The following is a 20,816-nucleotide window of genomic DNA, read 5'->3' on the forward strand; positions in this document are numbered from 1 at the left end:
GTGAGTGTTACATACAAAAAGATTTGCTAGAGCAAATCCTAAGACTTCTCATCACAAGGAAAAAAAATTTTTTTTTCTTTTTCCAGTATTTTATATCTATGTGAGATGATGAATGCTCATTAAACTTATTGTGGTAATCATTTCATGACGTTCCATCAAGTCCTTAGGGTGTGCACTTTATACTTATACAGTGCTATATGTCAACTGTATCTCAATAAAACTGGGAGAAAAAAGAATATAGGAGTGTTTTATTTATTTTATTAATTAATTAATTATTTGGTCTTTTTAGGGTCACACCTGCAGCATATGGAGGTTCCCAGGCTAGGGGTCGAATCAGAGCTGTAGCTGCTGGCCTACCCCACAGCCATAGCAACACCAGATCCGAGCTATGTCTGTGACCTATACCTCAGATCACGGCAATGCCAGATCCTTAACCCACTGAGTGAGGCCAGGGATCAAACCTGCGTCCTCATGGATCCTAGTCAGATTGGTTTCTGCTGAGCCATGACGCTCCTATAGGAATGTTTTAAAGAGACCAATGGGAGGGATGCAGCTGGTCCCAGGAAAGACTAGTACCAAATTGGAGTTCCCATCCTGGCTCAGTGGTTCAACTAGCATCCATGGGGACTTGGGTTCGATCCCTGGCCTCTATCAGCCGGTTAAGGATCCCACGTTGCTGTGAGCTGTGGTATAGGTCACAGATGCAGCTCAGATCCAGTGTTGCTGTGGCTGTGGTGTAGGCCAGCAGCTACAGCTTGGATTTGACCCCTAGCCTGGGAACCTCCATATGCCAAGGGTGTAGCCCTGAAAAAAGACAAAATGGCAAAAAAAAACCAAAAAACAAAAACAAAAAACCTAGTACCAAATTGTTGAAAGCCCAGACAATACTTTCTCTCCATCTCTCCAATATCTTTTCTGCTTGTCTGCTTCAGTCTTCTCTCTAGGACAGCTTCCTTTGCTCCCCAGATTTCATGCAAAATATAGTTCCCCCAGCTCCTGAGTTAACCCCATATAGGCTCATTTGCACAAAGAAACTGAATTTCTTTAGAATCCCCAATTTTTTTTTTTTTTTGTCTTTTTAGGGTTGCACCTGAGGCATATGGAGGTTCCCAGTCTGGGGTTATTTCTGCTGCGCCACAATAGGAACTCCTAGAATCCCAAATGTTTTACTCCTACTTAATTTTTTTTTTCCCGTAAATAGCAAATAGATTCTTTTGGTTCAGAAAAATATGGTGAAAAATCTCTCTAGCCTCTTTCCTCTAGCTACTCAGTTCCCTTTCTCAAGGGCAACCAATGGTACCAGTTTGTTCCATATCCTTCCAAAGAAATTTTATGACAAATCTATCTATCCCCTTCCTCCCACTGAATTACACTAATGGCAGTATACCATAAACATATTTTTTCAATGAGCAGTTTATCCTGGAGATCATACAGTATCAGCACTCAGAGAATGTCATCATTCTTTTATATAATAGGATTTCAAATTTTGGAATTTAATGCTGCATTAAAAAAACAGAGAGTATATTTGTATGGGTGTGTATAAAGTTTTAAGAGTAATTTGTATTTCTTTTTCTGTTTTTGCAGTCTTCTTTATGCTTTGTCCATTTTTCCCCCCTCTTGGGTTGTTGGTCTTTTCTTTCTCTCCCTCCCTCTCACCTTCTTTTCTTCTTTCCTGCACCTGCAGCTTATGGAGGTTCCCAGGTTAGGGGTCAAATCAGAGCTGCAGCTGCAGGCCTACACCACAGCCACAGCAACACAGGATCCAAGCTGAATCTTCAATCTACTCTGCAGCTTGTAGCAATGCTGGATCCTTAACCCACTGAGCAAGGCCCGGGATAGAAACCGCATCCTCACCGTTACCATGTTGGGTTCTTAACATGCGGAGCCGCAACGGGGAACTCCAAGTTGGTCTTTTTCTTATTGATTTCTAGGTGTTTGTATGTCAGAGGAAACCAATCCTTTGTCTCTGATATGAATTGCACTTTTTCCTTATTTATCATTTGTTTTTTCATTTTACCAGTACTACTCCCCCCTGGCCCCTGCCCCCCCACCACAAATCCTACTTTTTGACTTTGTCCTAATTCTAAAATTTCTCAGGAAGGGGCTAATTGGATTAAGACATCTACCCTTGGTTAAGTAACTGTGACCAGGTAAATGGTCCTTTTTATTATTTATTTATTTATTTATTTTTTCCTGTCTGTGCCCACGGCATGTGGAAATTCCTGGGCCAGGGATCAAACCGCACCACAGCAGCAACCCAAGCTGCTGCAGTGACAACACCAGATCCTTAACCTGTTGCATCACAAGGGGACTCCCCAGAGTCATTTTTTAATACCCTGGAGTTCACTTTATGGAGTGGGGGTGAGTAAAGCTAAAGGGAAATTGTGAGCTAGGAGGTATCCTATCCACTTCAGTGTATAGAGAATGTCTTCTAGTCACTGGGGATATATATCTCTGTCTAGGGGAAAGGAGCTCACAGTTTATTTATTTATTTTTGTTTGTTGTTTGGCGTTGCCTGTGGCATGTGAAAGTTGCGGAGATTGAAAGTGTGCCACAGCAGCAACTCAAGCTGCCGCAGTGACAAGGCCAGATCCTTAACCCACTGTGCCATGAGAACTCCAAATTCACAGTTGCACACTCTTTTATGCAACTGAATAAGAGAGATATATACAAACTGCTGTGGGCACAGCAGATGAAGCAGTTCATTATGTTTGGGCCATCTGGGAAAATTTTACAGGAGAAAGGGCATTTGAACTAGGTTTGTAAAGGACATAGCTAAGTGAAGACAAATGACTAGGTTAGCTAACGGTTCAACACCATTGGAAGCGGGATGTATTGGCAAATGTGTGATTGTCACAAATGGAAGAATAATGTCAGTTTGACAGAAAAATGTCAACTAGTATGGTTGCAGGATATGATGTTTTCTGACTGGCAAATGAAATGAAATCTTACAATTACATAAAGCTGGAGCTACCACAATATGCTTCTGGACTGAAGTATGGCTTCCTATAAAAATTGCTCGCAGAGACAGAACTGTGGTTGCTATCACATTCATAAAAGGATTATCCAGGGCACAAGGATGCTGTTTTTGCCATCTGTCCTGCAGTTTTAGTTCCCTTAGGTGCTTTTCCTTTTTGGAAAAAAGAAAAAGAAAAAAAAGAAAAACACTATCTTTTTCCAAGTCCATTTCTACTTTTTCCTGTCAAGTTTGGAGACTGCCCCATGTCTGCTCATTTAGTTATAGAGAAACTGGGTAAAGCAAAGATAAATTTCTCAAAAGCATCACTCAGTGGATCTAGGCTTGAGATCTACTTGAAGTCCTTTTCTGTAGGAGTGGCAGGGTTTGGAAACTATGCTAAAGAATTTTTTTTTTTTTGGTTGTGGTTGTGGCTGTTATATCTGCTTTTTCAACAGGAGATTGCCCCCGGCTCCCAGCTTTAGGAGATATAATTGACAATAATGTACATACTTAAAATGTATAACATGATTATTTAAGTATATATGGTAAAATGCTTACTATAATACATTCCATCACTTCTCACAGTCAGATTTTGTGCATGTGTGTGCTGAGAACACTTAAGATCTATTCTTTTTTTTTTTTTTTTTTTTTGGTCTTTTTAGGGCTGCACCTGCAGCATATGGAGATTCCCAGAATAGGGGTCTAATTCGGAGCTACAGCTGCTGGCCTACACCACAGCCACAGCAAAGCCAGATCCTTAACCCACTGAGCCAAGGCCAGGGATCGAACCTGCATCCTCATGGATACTAGTCAGGTCTGTTACCACTAAGGCACGATAAGAACTCCAAGATCTATTCTTTTAGCAAATTTTAATTCTTAGAAGTTATCTCCTCTTGGTAGATGTTCTTAGTATCCTCTTCCTTCCCTTAGGATATTTATTTCTTCATTTAAAAAAACATAAAAGCAAAAACAGCACTTTATGCAAGTCTTATAAATAATTGCACAAAAATTACTTTTCTTCCTGATTGAATTCACTAATATCTGCAAGTAGTGACTACCATTTATTGAGTCTTTACTTTTACATGCTTTTATCATTTTAATTAATTAGAAAGTAGATATAATGAATGCCATTTGAGAGATGAGAAAACTGAGTTTTAGAAGGCTTGAAGTAATATTCCCATGGCCACAGAGCTTGCAGCTCCTGTTGAGTGTGGCAAAGAAATCTTTTATAGAGATAAATCCATCCGTACTATTTACTTTAGATAATAACAATATTACCTGCTATTCAGTTTCTACCAGATATAAAATTGAGAAATACAGACGTTCTAAAATATGTTTGTCCTTACCTTCTTTTAGTAAAGTTCTTGCAAAATGTTATTCTAAGTTTAACTGGGAATGAGAACAAGTATTTATCGGCCATTATGTTAAAGAGAAAAAAAATCCCACAACAGACTTTCTTGTGATTTACCATATGCTGTGTCATAGAGGAATGTTGATTCTTTCACTCCTCAAATGTCTAAGGAGTATTTATTTTGTACAAGTTCTGAGTTTGGTAGTGAGAAATACAAGGCTGAATGGGAAATAGGACCTATCTATCTTCAATGAATTAATGATCTACTAAGAGAGATTATAAACATGTAAATAATTATAACTAAGCAGAATGCTCCAAGTCAAAATTAAAGTATAGGAATGAAAAAATAGCACAGATTATTTTTGACTGGGAAGAAATCATACTTATTGTTCTTAACATAAACCAACAAGCATGTTTAGAATTTAGTCATTAAACAGACAAAAGATGCTTTAGACAAATATTATGAAAAGATTTATTTATAATGCACTGGCCATTTTATATACAAAAACCCAAGATACAAACTTTATTATTTCCATAAAGGCCAATCTTTCATTTAAAGACATGCTAGGGGGCGTTCCCATTGTGGCTCAATGGTTAATGAATCTGATTAGGAACCATGAGGTCAAGGGTTCAATCCTTAGACTTGCTCAGTGGGTTAAGGATCTGGCGTTGCTGTGAGCTGTGGTGTAGGTCGCAGATGCGGCTCGGATCCCACATTGCTGTGGCCCTGGCTTAGGCCAGCAGCTACAGCTCCGATTCAACCCCTAGCCTGGGAACCTCCATATGCCGCGGGAGCGGCCCAAGAAATGGCAAAAAGACAAAATCAATCAATCAATCAATCTAGGTCTCTTCAGTTTAAAAATAGTGTTTAAAAAAAAAAAAAGACATGCCAGGGCTCATTGTATTTAGTGTTAAGTGGGAGCATTTTGCCATTCCTTGGATTCATCTGGCATTTTAGAGAATTAAATATTGTAACATAACCAACTGGAAGATTACAGAGAGCAGAGTATGAGCAGGAGTAGCACCTTGGCAATTAAGGTACATCAAGATACTCGATAATTCAAAGATTCTTAAATTTCCTCTTTGAAATTAAAAGATACATGAACTCAAATGAGAATGAGCCTGATAAACAATCCATTTATCCAGTGTTTTAACCTAATGCCTATGTCTCATTCTTTAAAAGATGTGTTCTTTTCCTATTGGCTTAGAATTTAAACCAATAAGGAAGAAGGAAATCTTTGTAAATATTCACAAAGGAAGGCTGGCCCTGTGAATGCTGAGTAAAGATTGCTTTGTTCTTCATTTGAGTCTAACTTTCAAAACTTTCAGATGTTTTTCTTTTATTGGCATAGTAAGCAAACATTTTTTTTCCCTTTAAATATTCAGCCTGGTTTATATCTTGCTGGCTTGAAATATATTTCCAATGTTAAGAATATTTTCTTCTTATTGTTCAGATCTAAGATGTGATTAATGGAAAAATCAACAATTTAATTGCCAGTTTTTATTATTATGGTGAACACATTTCATATGAACAAACTCAATATTAACTTGCTAGATTTGTTTGAAGTTTATAATTACTAGGGTTCTTTCATTCCTAAAGTGGCATATATCACTTTATTAGTCACTTTTAATGGTTGTTCAAAGGCAGAGATAATGTTAGGTTCTCAGCAATAGCTACTTAAATCTTGAGATTCTGAGTACTTTGTTAAAATTTTTGCTGTTTCCAAGTTACTGAAAGTATTAATAGAGATGTCTGTGTTGTAATTTCTTAACAGGGGCTCAAGGGACTTTTAAAAATACAAAAAGTTGTATGGTTGGTTTCATTAGAAAAGTTACCTTTCCTATTAAATATTTCTGATTTCTGAAAAAAACCACTACAATGTTTTCGTGAGTCGGTGTTCCAATTGGACTTATATGAAGATAAAAATTCACTTGCATTTCCCCAAATTTACACTCTGTTTAAAGCGATTACCATAGCAACATGAACAGAGATTCTTCGATGCAAAGGATTACTCTGTCAGGGGCTTATTCTTTTCTCTACGAAAAAACACTGATGGTGGAATAAAAAGTAATTGCAAAGGGAGGGAACCGAGGGAGGAAAAAACGAATAAGCGTAATCACCACCACCAGTAAGCAAGTGTGAAAAATTCGTGTACCTGAAAACACTGAACATTTCACGTCAGAACAGAGAAGAAACAAACCCAGGGAAGCAGGGTTTAGGAGGAAGAAAAAAGGAGCAGACTTGGGGCACGGTGTAATAACACAGCGATCGTAAAAGGGAGGAAAACATCTTTGCTTTTTTTGGCACCTGAAAACTGAAGCTCTAAGCAGGGCAAAGGCCAGCGCCTGCGGTTCTACGTTGCAAACATGCACTCGTTTTGTGCTTCTGCCAGCGTGTTCAGACAGCGCGTTGGCAACGCCAGCGGGGGCCGGGCAGTGCTGGTCCGGGCCGCAGCCGACCCCTTTGTCTCTCGGCTCCGAGGCGGCCGCCCGAGCGCGCAGAGGGGCAGCGGGCCGCGCTCCCGGAAACCTTCGGTGGGCAGCGTGGCGCGCGCGGGGGCGGGGTTCGCGCGCCTGCAGTCGCCGTGGCCTTGCACCTCCCGACTCAACAGTCCGGTTAGGCCACGCCGAGGCCGCCTGGCTCGTCCCGCGGTCCCTCCCAACTTGCTGCCGGGACCCGCGCGCTGGCGGGCCCGCCCCACTCTCATTTCCTCCCCCGCCTAGACCAGCGAGTACGACCTTGTGTTGCTGTTTTGCCTTTGGGGCTTGAGAGAGTGGCGAGGTTTAGAAACGGCTGTGGTCCACCGCGCCGCTTATTTCCGCAGAAATTTCGGGCCCCTTAGTGCTACGTTCACCAGCTCAAAACGGCTCCCGCCTTCCCGAAACTCCGACCCATTGAAAAGGGCTTGCTCCTCCATGTGACCCCAGGACAAGGGAAGGGGGAAAAGACGTCAGGCTTTCGGGCGAGCTTTCTTGGCGGAGGTGCGGGGTGGCGGGAAGACCGGTCCGATGCGGCAGAACCGGCCAGGCCAGGACTCGCTCGCTAGGGAGCGGGAAAGGCGGGAGCGCCGGCGGGCAGGGGTCGCCCGGGCCGGCCGAGACGCCCAAGCAGACCTCGGGGACGCACCAGAGGTCGCGGCGGGGAGCCAGCGGGGGTGGGGGAGGCGGAGGGCGGCGATCCACCTGGGCGACGTGGCAGCCATTCCCTGTTCCCCGAGACCCCTCCCCATTCGGCCGCCCACCCGCCCCCTCGCGGCTGGCTGCTGTGAGGCTGCTCTTCCCCGACCGGACGAAGAGCGGCAGTGTCTCCCCGCCCGGCACTCGCCGCGCGTCTCCCCCCCGCGGCCGTCGCTGCTCGCCAGCCCTGCACCGCGCCGGAGAGCGCAGTGGCGGCGGCGGGAAAGGGCTGCGGACCCGCGGCGCCGCGTCGCACACTCGACGACGCGGCCCCGGCCTCGACGCCCTCCGCCCGCTCCTGGAGCAGGTAAAGGCAGCGGGTGGGAGGCAGGGCCGGGGAGAGGGTCCGGGAGGGAAAGGATCCCGGGGTCCCCGAACCGGAGCGGAGGGCCTGAGGCAGCAGCGGGCGGCGCTGCGACCGAAATCTCAGTCCCCGAACGTGGGAGGCCGGCTCGGGCCGCCTCCAGTCCGGCCCGCGGGCCCGGCCGCCCGGACGGAAGGGGAGTGAGGCGTCGGCGAGAGGCGGGCCCTGGCGTGCTGCCCGAGGTCGGGCGAAGGCGGGGGCCGCGGTCGCCTCCCCTGCCTCCTAGTCCCTGGCGGGCCTCCAGGCCCTTGACACACCCCTCTCGCCCCCCGGGGGCCTCCCTGTCGATTCCCGCGGGGACTTGACCTCGCGGCCCTCCGAGCGCCGGAGCTTTTCCCAGGCGGAGCCTTATTGCAACTTCGGGCCACCCTCCCGAGCACGTAGTCCTTGCAGGGCCGTTTATTTACTCACTTCTCGAAATCCAAACACAACCTTTCACATCGCACGTTTCGATTTTGGAAACTGCTGGGAGGCATTCACGGTTCCTGGGGTCTGTGCCCTTTTGATCCTCGTTCCCCCCCCCCCTCCCCCACGGCAACTTTGATCCTCGCTTTGAGTCCTGCTGAGATCCGGACCCTCTCCGAGAGAGGTCCATTTGGAAATCCTTCGATAGAGTGAGTCATCTGACCCGGGGCAGTTTATTCCTTAAGCTCTTTTGGTTAAAACGTGTCTTTTTTTTGGGGGGGGGGGGTCCTCTCTTATAAAGAGAGCTAGAGTAATTATTTAAAAAAGTGTAGATCACGCTCAGTGTTGGCTTTAAAGAATCTTTCTTTCGGCAACAGTCTCTAGAACTAGGATCTGATATTTGTGGCACGGACAGGTTTGTACACATTCTCGCCATGCAGTGGTTGTAATGTCTCCATAGCACAGTTCTGACTTGAAGGCAGGATTGGCTGGTTTTTCTACTCGACATCTTTAAGCCAATCAAGAAGCGCTGCTTGCCTGGAGACTGGTTAACTCAGAAAAGGTGGGGATTGGTTGAGCTCAGAGAAGAAAATCCTGGAGATGAACCTGGCTTCTCAGAAAACAATGACTGATTTGCAGCTGCCTCTTTCCCTCACTTAAAAATTCTTTTCATCTCCACAGCAGCCTTTTCTTACTGTTTTTATTATTTCCATTGTTTGTCTCTGAAACACCCAGCTCTCTCGTAACTCAGCCCTCATCCTTCAATTTTCAATGAAAGAATTCTTAAACGCTTTAAGAAATGTAAACATCATGTGTTTTGATTATCAGCATGGTTCAGTTATCTTACATTGTCTGTTTTTAAAGGTTAGGAATTAAATCAATTTTTTTTCCTATGCCAGAGCCTTTATTATTCAAGTGGCTGAGTGAGGATGGGGGGCTGCAGTGGTGGTGGTGATGAAAAGAACAGGAAAGAAATGGCTGCTTTTCTACAAAGATGCTACATTTTAGTTCATGAGAAAAGACTAAGGTATAAAATAAAACCTAGGTCAAATCAGCGTTTAGTACTTATGAATGTCAATTTGTGCACCTGTTGACTTTAGTTGTTGTGAAAGGCAAAGAGGACCAAGCAGTGGACTAAATAGAAAAAAATGGGCTTAAGTTAATGGTAAAGAAATTTTTTTTCCTGTATTAAATTAGGCATCATATCTGCACACAATAGAGGCTAAATAAATATGATCAGTGTAGGTGCATGTTTTTTAAGTGCTATTGAAAATTTTTCTTCTAAAATCTCCCTTTTATTCATGATTGTCTATGGTGATGCATGTCTTTTGATATGCAAAGCAGTAACCACGTATTAGTCAACGTAAGTTTTAGAAAATAGCCACCATTTTTGCACTCCTTCCATTCAGCTTTTTATTTATTTATTTATTTTTGCTTTTTAGGGCTGCACCTGCGGAATATGGAGGTTCCCAGGCTAGGGATCTAATTGGAGCCACAGCTGCCAGCCTATGTCACAGCCATAGCAACGTGGGATCCAAGCGTGTCTGTGACCTACACCACAGCTTAAGGCAACTCCAGATCCTTAACCCACTGAGTGAGGCCCTGGATCGAACCTGAAACCTCATGGTTACTAGTTGGATTCATTTCAGCACCACAAGGGAACTCCCCCATTCAGCTTTTTATATGCAAATTCACATTGTAAATCTTGGGAAGAATCTCAAGTTTGTCAGGTGAAACATTAAACTTTAACAGATTGCATTATTAGATGGCCTTGGTAGTTTTATTGGGAATTAAAGAAGAGATTGAGCTTTCTTTCAGTATTTACCATGGAAGAAAATGAGTAAGCCAAATGTCATTAGGATTATATCAACTCTTGACTTTAAATAATAATTTTTTATCATTTGTTGGATTTTTGTGGTTGTCCCATTTAGTTGCATAATGTTGTTTCATATGATTTAGTGTTTAGTAGTTAATTTCCCCCATGTGTCTTAAACTTTTTTTTTTTTTTTTTTAAATATATCCACTCTATTCACTAAATTTGGGAGGAAGTTCCCATTTTGGCAAATCGGAAATGAACCCAACTAATATCCATGAGGGTGCAGGTTCGATCCCTGGCCTCTGGCCTTGCTCAATGGGTTAAGGATCCAGCGTTGCCGTTGAGCTGTGGTGTAGGTCACAGACGAGCCTTGGATCCTGCGTTGCTATGGCTGTGGGTAAGCTGATGGCTGCAGCTCTGATTCTCGATTCCTAGCCTGGGAACTTCCTTACGTTGTGGGTGTGGCCCTAAAAAAAGAAAATAAATAAAAGAGTTTGGGAGACTGACATGAATAATATTTAATTTCTCTGTTCTAAAGCATTTTAAAATTTTAAAATTAAAAAAATTTTTCTTTTGTCTTTGAATTTATTGTTTCTTCTGCTTATAGTGTCTTCACTATTCTCCTTGTCTTCTTCACCTTACTGCTAACCTTCTTCAAGATTTAGATGGTATTTGGTGTAGTGTTCTTTCCTTCTTTACCTCAGCAGAGATTATCACTTACTTATTTTATTACCTCTGAACCTTTAATGTAATATTTCCGTTATACTATATATATGTATATTTCTATTATACAATATGTTGCTAAATTGAGCTATCTCCTCTCTGTGGTAACTGTAAGCTTCACTGACTTTTACTCACTTTTTTTCCCCCAACACTAGTCCCAGAGCTGTAAGTTTGTAGGTATTAAATAAATATTGTCATGAACAAAGGAGATATTTTACTTTAAAAAATATTTCGCCTCGTTTCTACATGCTGATAATTCTCTTATCTCCAGCCTAAAGCTCTTTCTTGATAACTGGACTCATTATGTCAAGTATCTTCATGACTTATTCATTTGTTTTCTCCCGTAGGTACCTCAAATTGAGCAGATCCCAAACTATAGTCATTATCAACCTTCCTTCTTCCAACCTCAAAACCAAAATATGACAGGAGTTCCAGTTGTCAATTAGATTCGACTGCTACCCTGGGAACTTCTATATGCTGCGATTGTGGCCCCAAAAAGCAAAAAAAAAAAAAAAAAGAAAAAAGACACAAATTGCTTTTCCCTGTCTTCTTTATAGGGGATGATTGAATGAGATAATGCATGTGTGGTAAGAATTCAGTAAATAGTAGGCACTGCTGATAATAACTTGGCAGAAACATGGGCTATCATCTTTTCCTCTCTTTCCTTTTGTATTTTTTTTTTTTTTTTCAGGGCTGCACCCATGGCATATGGAAGTTCCCAGGTTAGGGGTCTAATCAGAGTGGTAGTCGCTGGCCTACACCACACCCCCAGCAATGCAGGATCCTAGCCACATCTTTGACCTACACCACAGCTCACCGCAATGCCGGATCCTTAACCCACTGAGCAAGGCCAGGGATCGAACTCGAAACCTCAAGTCGGATTCGTTAACCACTGCGCCATGATGGGAACTCCCCTTTTCTCTTCTTAAGGCTACCATCCTGCTCCATGGTTAGCATCATCTCTCACCTCAATTGCTGCAGTAGCCTCCTCAGTAGTTAGTTATCCCTGCTGTCAGTCTTGGCTTCCAAGCCATTTCGCCACCGCAACTAGAGTGATGTGTCTCACACCTTTAACCTGTAGCTCCTCTGCTTAAAAACTTTTTTTTGGTGGCTTTTCATTGCCTTCAGGATAAAATCAGAATTTCTTAATTTGGCTTTCAGAATCTCCATGGTGTGGCTTCTGTTTACCTCTTCATCCTCTTGTCACTTTCTCCCTTTGCTCTCAATATGCTGGTCATACTCCATTTCTTGCATTTCTCCCTCAAGATGCCAAGTCTGTTAAAGGTAGACCCGAGTACCGAAGCTTTTCTCTGTCTGGAATGCCTTCCTAGTTCCCTTTGGTTTTGTTAACTCATACTTATCTTCCAGGTGTCCATAGAGGGGATACCTTTCTAGGAAGCCAGCCTTCTGCTTGTTTCCTTTGTGCTCTATATTCTCATTGTAATTGCTTGTTGTCCTCTCACCATGTGCTGGCTAGGGTGTAACCAAAGAAAGAGGCACATCACCTATCTTAAAAAATGATGTAATTTTCACTGAGTGTATTTAAAAGGGAAATAAATAGTGATTTTGGGGTTTACCTCATACGGAAGAGAAAGACATTACATTCGATGAAAGTTTTCTAAGTAGGAAGGGCATACTCAGTAGGTCTTTTACAGCTTCAATGTAGTTTCCATCTTATTCCGTTCCTCTAGTTATTAGGACTTTTTGGATTGCAAATAACAGAGATACAGTTTGAAATAGCCTATGGATGACAAAGTTACTGATTCATAACCATTTAACAAAAATCGAATGGATAGAGATGGCCATAAGGAGTGAACGTGGGAACTTGCCCAGAGGTAGATCCTTCCTGTGCACTCTGGCACCATGTCTTCTACTGTGGATATGCTGCTTCGCATGATGGTACCTGGTTCTTGGCAGCACGGGCTTATCTACTTAGAGCCTCATGTCAAAGGCTCTGTTTAGATAGATTTCATCACATGCCTATCCCTTGACCAATTCCTGCCAGCTGAGGGGATGAGGTACTATGCCTGGTTCAGCCTAGATCATGTGATGTGCTGACTTACATGGCCAGGGGTCTGGTAGCAGAAATCAGACCCCTGGTGGAGTAGGGGAGGAGAAGGAGTCCTGGGCAGACACAAAGAATATCCATTCTAATTCTCACCCACCCTTCTGATTTTACATTTATTTTCCTAGATATTTTACTTAATGGGAAAGTGATGCCTTGTATTACGGACCTGAGTATTCCAGGTATTGACATGGTAAGTCCAATATTTTAAAGAACTAGGTTGGCTTTTTGGTTCATGCTGGCATTTAACAAATATTTATTAAGCGCTTGTTTGCTAAATAGGAACACGTTATCTGTGGGATGCCTATGGACTAGTATACAAATAAATACAAAGGTGTTTTGATAGAGGTGTATCTAGGATGCAGTGGAAGCTGTGTGTAAATCAGACTTTAGGATAGTGGGAAACTTTCCTGAAAGAAAGTTAATTAAGCTAAGAAATATGGTTTGATGGGATAGTGTAGAGGGACTTTTGGGGAGAGCACATGTGAGGCGCAAAGATGGGAAATGGCCTACTTTGTGTGGGAGATAAATAATTAGACACAGGAAGAGTGGAGAGTACTTGAGGAGAGATAGAGGAAGAGAAGGGTAAGGGTAGGTAAGGGGCCAGAGCATAGAGGTCCTTGAATGCTTTACCAAGGAGTTTGAGCCTGATCTTGAAAGCTATGGAGTCGCTGAAGCATTTTGAGCTGGAACTCTCGGGCTTAAAGTAATACCCAAGTGGATATGTCTGTTGGGCAGTTAACTCTATTGGAGTTTGGGAGAGAATTCTTGGCTAGAGCCAGAGGTATTGAAGCCATGGGTTGGGATGGACTAGAAAAAGCTAGTGGAGCAGAAGGTTGGGAACAGAACCCAAGGTAGCAGTGACACTGAAGGAGTGAGCAGAAGAAAAGGCGTCAATAAAAGAGTCTAAGAAAGAGTGGGCAGAAAAAACCCAGTAGATATGGAGGGCAGATTGTGTTGGATGAAGAAGTCAACAGAAAGTGGGAAGTTGAAACAACAGATGTAAACTATTTTTATTTTAAGAAAAAGAAACTGTCTAGGAAATAATAGGAGTTTAGATAGTCTGAGTGAAGAATTCTCTTCATTGTTATCAATTCAGGGTACATTGAGAAATCAGCTTTCAAACAGTTTTGCCAATACAGGAATTTGAACTTTTTAGAATTAGAAGTTTTTGTTTTTTGTTTTTTTTTTTGCTTCTTAGGGCTGCACATGTGGCATATGGATGTTCCCAGGCTAGGGGTCAAATCAGAGCTGCATCTGCCACCCTATGTATGCCACAGCTCACGGCAAGAGCGAGGCCAGGGATCAAACCCGTATCCTCATGGATACTAGTTGGATTCATTACCACTGAACCATAATGGGAACTTCAGAATTAAGAGGTTTTTTTTTTTTTTTTTTTTTTTTTTTGCTTTTTAGGGCCATACCTGGGGCATATGGAGGTTCCCAGGCTAGGGGTATAATTGGAGCTACAGCTGCCGGCCTATGCCACAGCCATAGCAATGCCAGATCTGAGCCACTTCTGTGACCTATACCGCAGCTCATGGCAGTGCTGGATCCTTAACCCATTGAGCAGGGCCAGGGATTGAACCTGCAACCTCATGGTTCCTAGTCGGATTTGTTTCTGCTGCGCTATGACGGGAACTCCCTAGAATTAAAGAGTTTTTAGAGAGAAGAGAGGAGAGGATGGAAGCTTTTTGTTGGGTGGTGGTTGGTAGTTGTAATTTCCTTCCCTGCGGGGAAGGAAAATGTTCACTCAAGAGAGGTGGAGTCAGAAATAGAAAAGAAAATCAAATAGAAATCCTGAGAAGTCTAAATTTAATTATAACTTCACAATCATATATCAATTCTAGGTCTCCTGATAAAATAGATTTGAATCTATGGCTCCAGAAACTATATGCAGAATACTTTACTAGGTACTCTGTATGCCCCAGTGGGACTAATTGCACATAAACCCTAGCCATCCCCTACTCAACCACTTCTTTCCTACTCAACCCCTAGGTTTAATAATTATTAATAATTTTGCTACTCTTTTTTGTTGTTGTTGCACCAGTGGCATGTGGAAGTTGCTGGGCCAGGGATAGAACCTGTGCCACAACAGTTACCTGTGCCACTGCAGTGACAATGCTGGATCCTTATCCTGCTAAGCCTCCTGCTGAGCCACATGGGAACTCCTAATTTTGCTATACTTGCTTTATGTATATGTATATTTCTATGTATGTTAAGTTTCCTAAATGATTTAAAAGTGACAAATGAAGTTTTTTTTTGTTTTTTTTTTTTTGCATACTATACATTTATGTTATAAGTGTTGTATACATTTTGGACTTTGATAAATTTCATTTAAGGATTTAGCTTGAAATTTACTATTTTAAAAATTCATAAGACACACTGTCTTTGATGTATATCTTCCAGAAAAGGATATTCTCTTATATAACCACATCATTCCTATATAATCATTATCACACCTAACAAAATTATCAGTAATTCTTTAATATATAATACTCATACTGTATTCAAATTTCTCTAGTTCTAAAAATATCTTTTATTGCATTTTTTAAAAAATATAAAAATCTAATCAAAAGCTACCCATGTCATTTGGTTATCTCTTTATAGAACTCTTACCTACCCATCCCTGTCATCACCCTACCTGCCTTTCTCCATAGTACAGATTTGTTGGCTCTGTTGAGAACATCTGACATTTTGTATGGCTAATAATTTCTTCATGGTGTAGTATAATTTCCCTCTATCATCTATATTTCCTATAAACTGGGGGTTAGATCTAAAGGTGTTTCAGATTCAGTTTAAACATTTTTTAGAAGAGTATTTCTTTTAGCAATCCTGTGTACTCATTATTGTTTCACTTAGAGGCATGTAATGTTTAGTTGTCCCACCATATGGATGCTGTATCTGATCACCAGGCCAAGGTGGTGACAACCAGGTCATCTTATTGTAGTCATGTTTGACTTTTTATATCTAGCAAATAATCTGTGGCATGGTACTTTGGCACCTTGTATATCTCTGTCATGCTTTCACCTAAAGATTTTAGCCTTCATTTATGATTGTTGATGATGTCCTTATGATTGTTGATGATTCTTGATCAGGTATTTAATTATGGTTTACAATATAGTAATTAGTTTTGGATTCTATTATATAGTTTTTTTTTTTTTTTTGGCTTTTTAGGGCTGAACCTGCTGCATATGGAAATTCTCAGGCTAGGGGTCAAATTGGAACTGCAGCTGCTGGCTTGTGCCACAGCCACAGCAACGCAGGATCCAAGCTGTGTCTGCGAGCTACATCACAGCTTATGGCAATGCTGGATCCTTAACCCACTCAGTAGGGCCAGGGATTGAACCCACATCCTTCATTACTGCTGAGCCACAACAGGAACTTCTATTACATGGTTGTCTTCAGTAAAGAAGAGGTTTCCGGGAGTTCCCGTTGTGGTGCAGTGGTTAAAGAATCCGACTAGGAACCATGAGGTTGTGGGTTCGATCCCTGGCCTTGCTCAGTGGGTTAAGGATCTGGCGTTGCCCCGTGAGCTGTGGTGTGGGTTGCAGACGTGGCTCGGATCCCGAGTTGCTGTGGCTCTGGTGTAGGCCGGTGGCTACAGCTCCAATTAGAACCCTGGCCTGGGAACCTCCATATGCCTTGGAGCGGCTCAAGAAAAGGCAAAAAAGCGGGAAAAAAAAAAAAAAAAAAAGAGGTTTCCCTCATCAATTAGGTCTGTTTTGTTACCTTGAAATAACATTCTACTTAAAAAGCAGAGTAAATGCTTAGTTCTTCCCTTTGTATATAATCATTTCCAGGGTGTAATAGTCACTTCCAATGGTGATGAATAAGGTCTGTCTTTTTTCTTTATTTTGTAGCTCTCTCTTTGGGATATGATATATACTTATAAATATTGTATGTATTTTGGACTTTGATTTTGTTTAGGATTATGGTTTGATATGAACTTGCTTTTGTTAAGTATGTATATAATACATCACTTATATATTTTTTAATAGTAAGAAGACATTATGTTGGATAATAGGAAGAGCTGTAGAGTTTGCAGGTGTCAACCGTGGCCTTAATAAGCACACTGATAGCATCAATGCCAGACAGATGGTAAGTATTATTAAAGTCATGGAATATGTATATTTTACACATAAGTTTTCAAGCTTTTTTTTTTTTTTTTTCTCTTTTCTAGGGCTGCTCCCACGGCATGTGGAGGTTCCCAGGCTAGGGGTCTAATTGGATCTGTAGCCACCGGCCTATGCCAGAGCCACAGCAACGGGGAATCTGAGCCGTGTCTGCAACCTACACCACAGCTCACAGCAATGCCAGATCCTTAACCCACTGAGCAAGGCCAGGGATCGAACCCGCAACCTCATGGTTCCTAGTCAGATTCGTTAACCACTGCACCACGAGGGGAACTCCTCAAGCTTTTTTTAATTTGTTTCTTTATTTGTTGCTTTTTAGGGCTGCACCTCCAACATGTGGAAGTTCCCAGGCTAGGTGTTGAATCAAAGCTGCATCTGCTGGCCTATACCATAGCCACAGCAATGCCAGATCCAAGCTGCGTCTATGACCTACACCGCAGCTCATGGCAATGCCGGATCCTTAACCCACTGAGCAAAGCCAGGGGTGGAACTTGAGTCCTCGTGGATGCTAGTTGAGCCACAAAGGGAACTCTCTTAAGCTTTTGTTTACATACTTGAGTCATTAAAAAAAATCTCTCATAAGAAGGAAAATATAATCACATTTTGTTACCAGGATTTCTCCAAGAGCTTGAGGTTGCATAAAATGTGTTGACCTAAGAAGTCTAAAGAACTGTATTGTGGTTTTCCCACTTAATGTGTGTTTGGTGTCTTTGTTTCTAAAGTGCCACTTCTTCATATTTTACATATTTTAGCCTGCTACAAATAATTTTTGTGCACCTATTTTAAGTATGAGACTGACTAAAGGCTAGATTGGATGGAACATGGCTAATAGAGGAAATAAACACATACAGATGAAAACATGTCAGTAAAACCAACAATATGAGATACTAAAAGAGCTAAACAAGACTCATCTGGTAGTAAGTAATGAGGATTATAGAAAATGTTGAAGAATTGTAGAGAAATACATCTTCCTGCCATTCTTTAGCTCAAAGCTATACATCATTCAGCATCTTGCCTTTCCTTTTAAGAATGTCACACAGATTTTCCTGGTTTTTAGATTCTACCTTCATTTTTCATAGCTGCATAGTATTCCAAACAATGATTTTTTTTTGTTGTTGTTGTTGTTGTTTGTTTGTTTGTTTTTTGCCCTTATTTATTTAACCGTATTTTGTCAGTAGCTGGGATGTCTTAAATTATTACTTATAATAGTTCTTATGACATATACATTTTAAGATTATTGGTTATCTTAATTTGGTTACATTTTCTGTAAATTCTTCTTTTAATGACACACCCTTTGGTACCTTGATGAGATTTGTCTTTGTCTTGATGAGAAAGTATCTACCTTTCTTGCTTATCACAACAGTACACCTTAAATCATCTTAGGAGTTCCCTTGTGCAGCTGGGTTAAGGATCTGGTGTTGTCACTGCAGTGGCTCCAGTTGCTGTTGTGGCAGAGTTTGACCTTTGGCTAGGGAACTTCCACATGCCAGGGTGGAGCCAAAAAAAAAAAAAAAAAATCATCTTGTAAGGGACTTATTTTTAAGGACTGAATGTATTGGTTCTTGGTAGCAGTTGTTTCTGAGAGAGATGTTTTCTGAGCTTGTCTGGGATTGTGCCATGTTTGAGTCTTCTGACTTTCCTGTATATTCCTCATGGAGGCATGCCTTTTGTTTTTGTTCCTTTTTTGATGGTTTTAGATAGCTAAAATATTATTTATATATGTGATTCTTAGTATCAGTTTTCTTAGGCCTGCTTTAAATATTAAATAGAATTATCTCTCTTGATTGTTTATAGAAATTTATTATTTTCTGGATATTTTTCCATAAAGGTGAGTTATTTAAAATTACTACTCCCTATAATATATGCATAAACAGATTCATTAATAAAATGATGTAGGAAATTTTTTAAGTGTTAGGATTGTGTTGATGATGTAGTTTTCAGTAGGAAGGTTTTTTTCTCTAAGTGGTATTTATTTATCCACTTTAATGGCAGTGCTGACCATTGCCATACCCCTGTTGGAGTTCATGTTCACTTTCATTACTATTTATCGATTTCGTGTTCACCCTCAATTTTTTTTAATGGTTAAAAGAACATGTATCCTTATCTGTTAAAAAGCAAACAAACAACGAGACTTGATAAGACCTATGCTTACCATGCTGAAATATTTCGATGATAATCTGTGAGCAAGTATGTATTGGTTAGGTTCTCTCAGGTTAAAATTAAATAATAGAGGTAGAAGAGATTGGAAAGTGTGTATATGAAATTTATATATTCATGGTCATTATTAATAACAAATTGTATTATTTGTTTTTAGGTTCTTCATTTGAGAACCAGTCCTTTCATATTTCTCCATAATATGTCAAACTTTCTTACCCATCCTTATTTCCCATATCCTTTTAGAATATTTAGGTCAGGTATGTATGTAAAGCTACACAACCTTGTTTAAACTAGTATCAGTAAAGCCCTCTTTATAGAAAGAGGAAGATATGTAAGATCAGGTGATAAAAGTTAAATGTGAAGAGTTCCCACTGTGGTGCACTGGGATAAGGATCCAGCATTGCTGCAGCTGTGGCATAGGTCGAAGATGCAGCTTGGATTCAGTCCCTGGGCCAGGAACTTTCATATGCTGCAGGTGTGGCTGAAAAAGGGGGAAAAAAGTTAAATGTGAATATAGCTTAAGAGAAATAACTGGGATTGAAATACACTGGATATACAAAGCAGCTGTGACATAGTGTCAGCTGTATATGTTTCTTTCCTGGAGTTCCCGTTGTGGCGCAGTGGTTAACAAATCTGACTAGGAACCATGAGGTTGTGGGTTCGGTCCCTGGCATTGCTCAGTGGGTTAAGGATCCGGTGTTGCCGAGAGCTATGGTGTAGGTTGCAGACGCGGCTCGGATCCCACATTGCTGTGGCTCTGGCGTAGTCTGGGGGCTATAGCTCCGACTGGACCCCTAGCCTGGGAACCTCCATATGCTGTGGGAGCGGCCCAAGAAATGGCAAAAAGACAAAAAAAAAAAAAAAAAAAAAAAAGAGTTTCTTCCCTGTACTAAATACTGGTTGGATACTTAAACTGCCTATATGTTTAGATCTTTTTCCATATAGGTAGACAGAGTGGAAAAAAGGGTTGCAAGCTGGAGGAAGTATATAAGGAAGTCCAAGATTCAGCTTTAATTGGTAGTAGTGATTGTTTTCTCCCCTTTAAAAAAAAGTATATATTATAGGTTATTTGGAAACTATAAAAGTAGTATATCAAAAAGTATTTAAAAAAAGCAATAGTGGGAGTTCCTGTTGTGGCTCAGCGGGTTATAAACCCAACTAGTATCATGAGGATGCAGCTTCCATCCCTGGCTTTGTTTAGTGGATTAAGGATCAGGCTTTGTGGTGAGCTGTGGTATAGGGTCGCAGACACAGCTGGGATCTGGAGTTGCTGTGACTATAGCATAGACTGGCAGTTGCAGCTCTGATTTGACCTGGGAACTTCCATATGCTGCGGGTGCGGGCCTAAAAAGCAAAAAAAAAAAAAAAAAAAAAAAAAAGAAGAAGAAGAAAAAGAAAGAAAAAAAGAAAGAAAAAAGAGTAATAGTTAAAGTTACCATTACCCAGGATTTCCTTTCCAGTCTAATATAGTCTGGTTCCATTTAGGTGTCTGTAAAAATTATATTTAGTTTTGTTAGTGTTAACAGTTTAAAAAAGAACTACAGTTAAATATTATCCAAAATATAATCTTTAACAGCTGTATAAAATTTCATCCTTTGAATCTATAGGGATTTATATTTAGTGGAGCCTAACAAACCTGGTGCAGATCACAGTTTTGCCACTT

At 41.2% G+C, this 20,816-nt stretch overlaps 1 protein-coding gene across 4 annotated transcripts in view; it reads left to right on the plus strand.

Moving 5' to 3' along the window:
• Positions 1-7,611: 7,611 nt before the first annotated feature.
• Positions 7,612-20,816, plus strand: part of N4BP2 (NEDD4 binding protein 2) — a 78,743-nt gene continuing 65,538 nt past the window's right edge. For 2 of the 4 annotated variants that reach the window (XM_084971766.1, XM_084971770.1), the window contains exons 1-2: positions 7,612-7,794; positions 16,862-16,961. The gene's annotated coding sequence lies outside the window, so the exon portion shown is untranslated. Of the gene's footprint in view, positions 7,795-8,295; positions 8,466-12,988; positions 13,054-16,861; positions 16,962-20,816 lie in introns of those variants that run through there. The other 2 variants (XM_084971771.1, XM_084971769.1) reach the window with 2 other exon arrangements.

The sequence above is a fragment of the Sus scrofa genome, chromosome 8 (assembly GCF_054392235.1).
Source record: "Sus scrofa isolate SSC_HxYL_T2T_F1_AM1 chromosome 8, Sscrofa_HxYL_maternal_Yorkshire_Landrace_v2.0, whole genome shotgun sequence".
Classification (NCBI taxonomy): Eukaryota; Metazoa; Chordata; class Mammalia; order Artiodactyla; family Suidae; genus Sus; species Sus scrofa.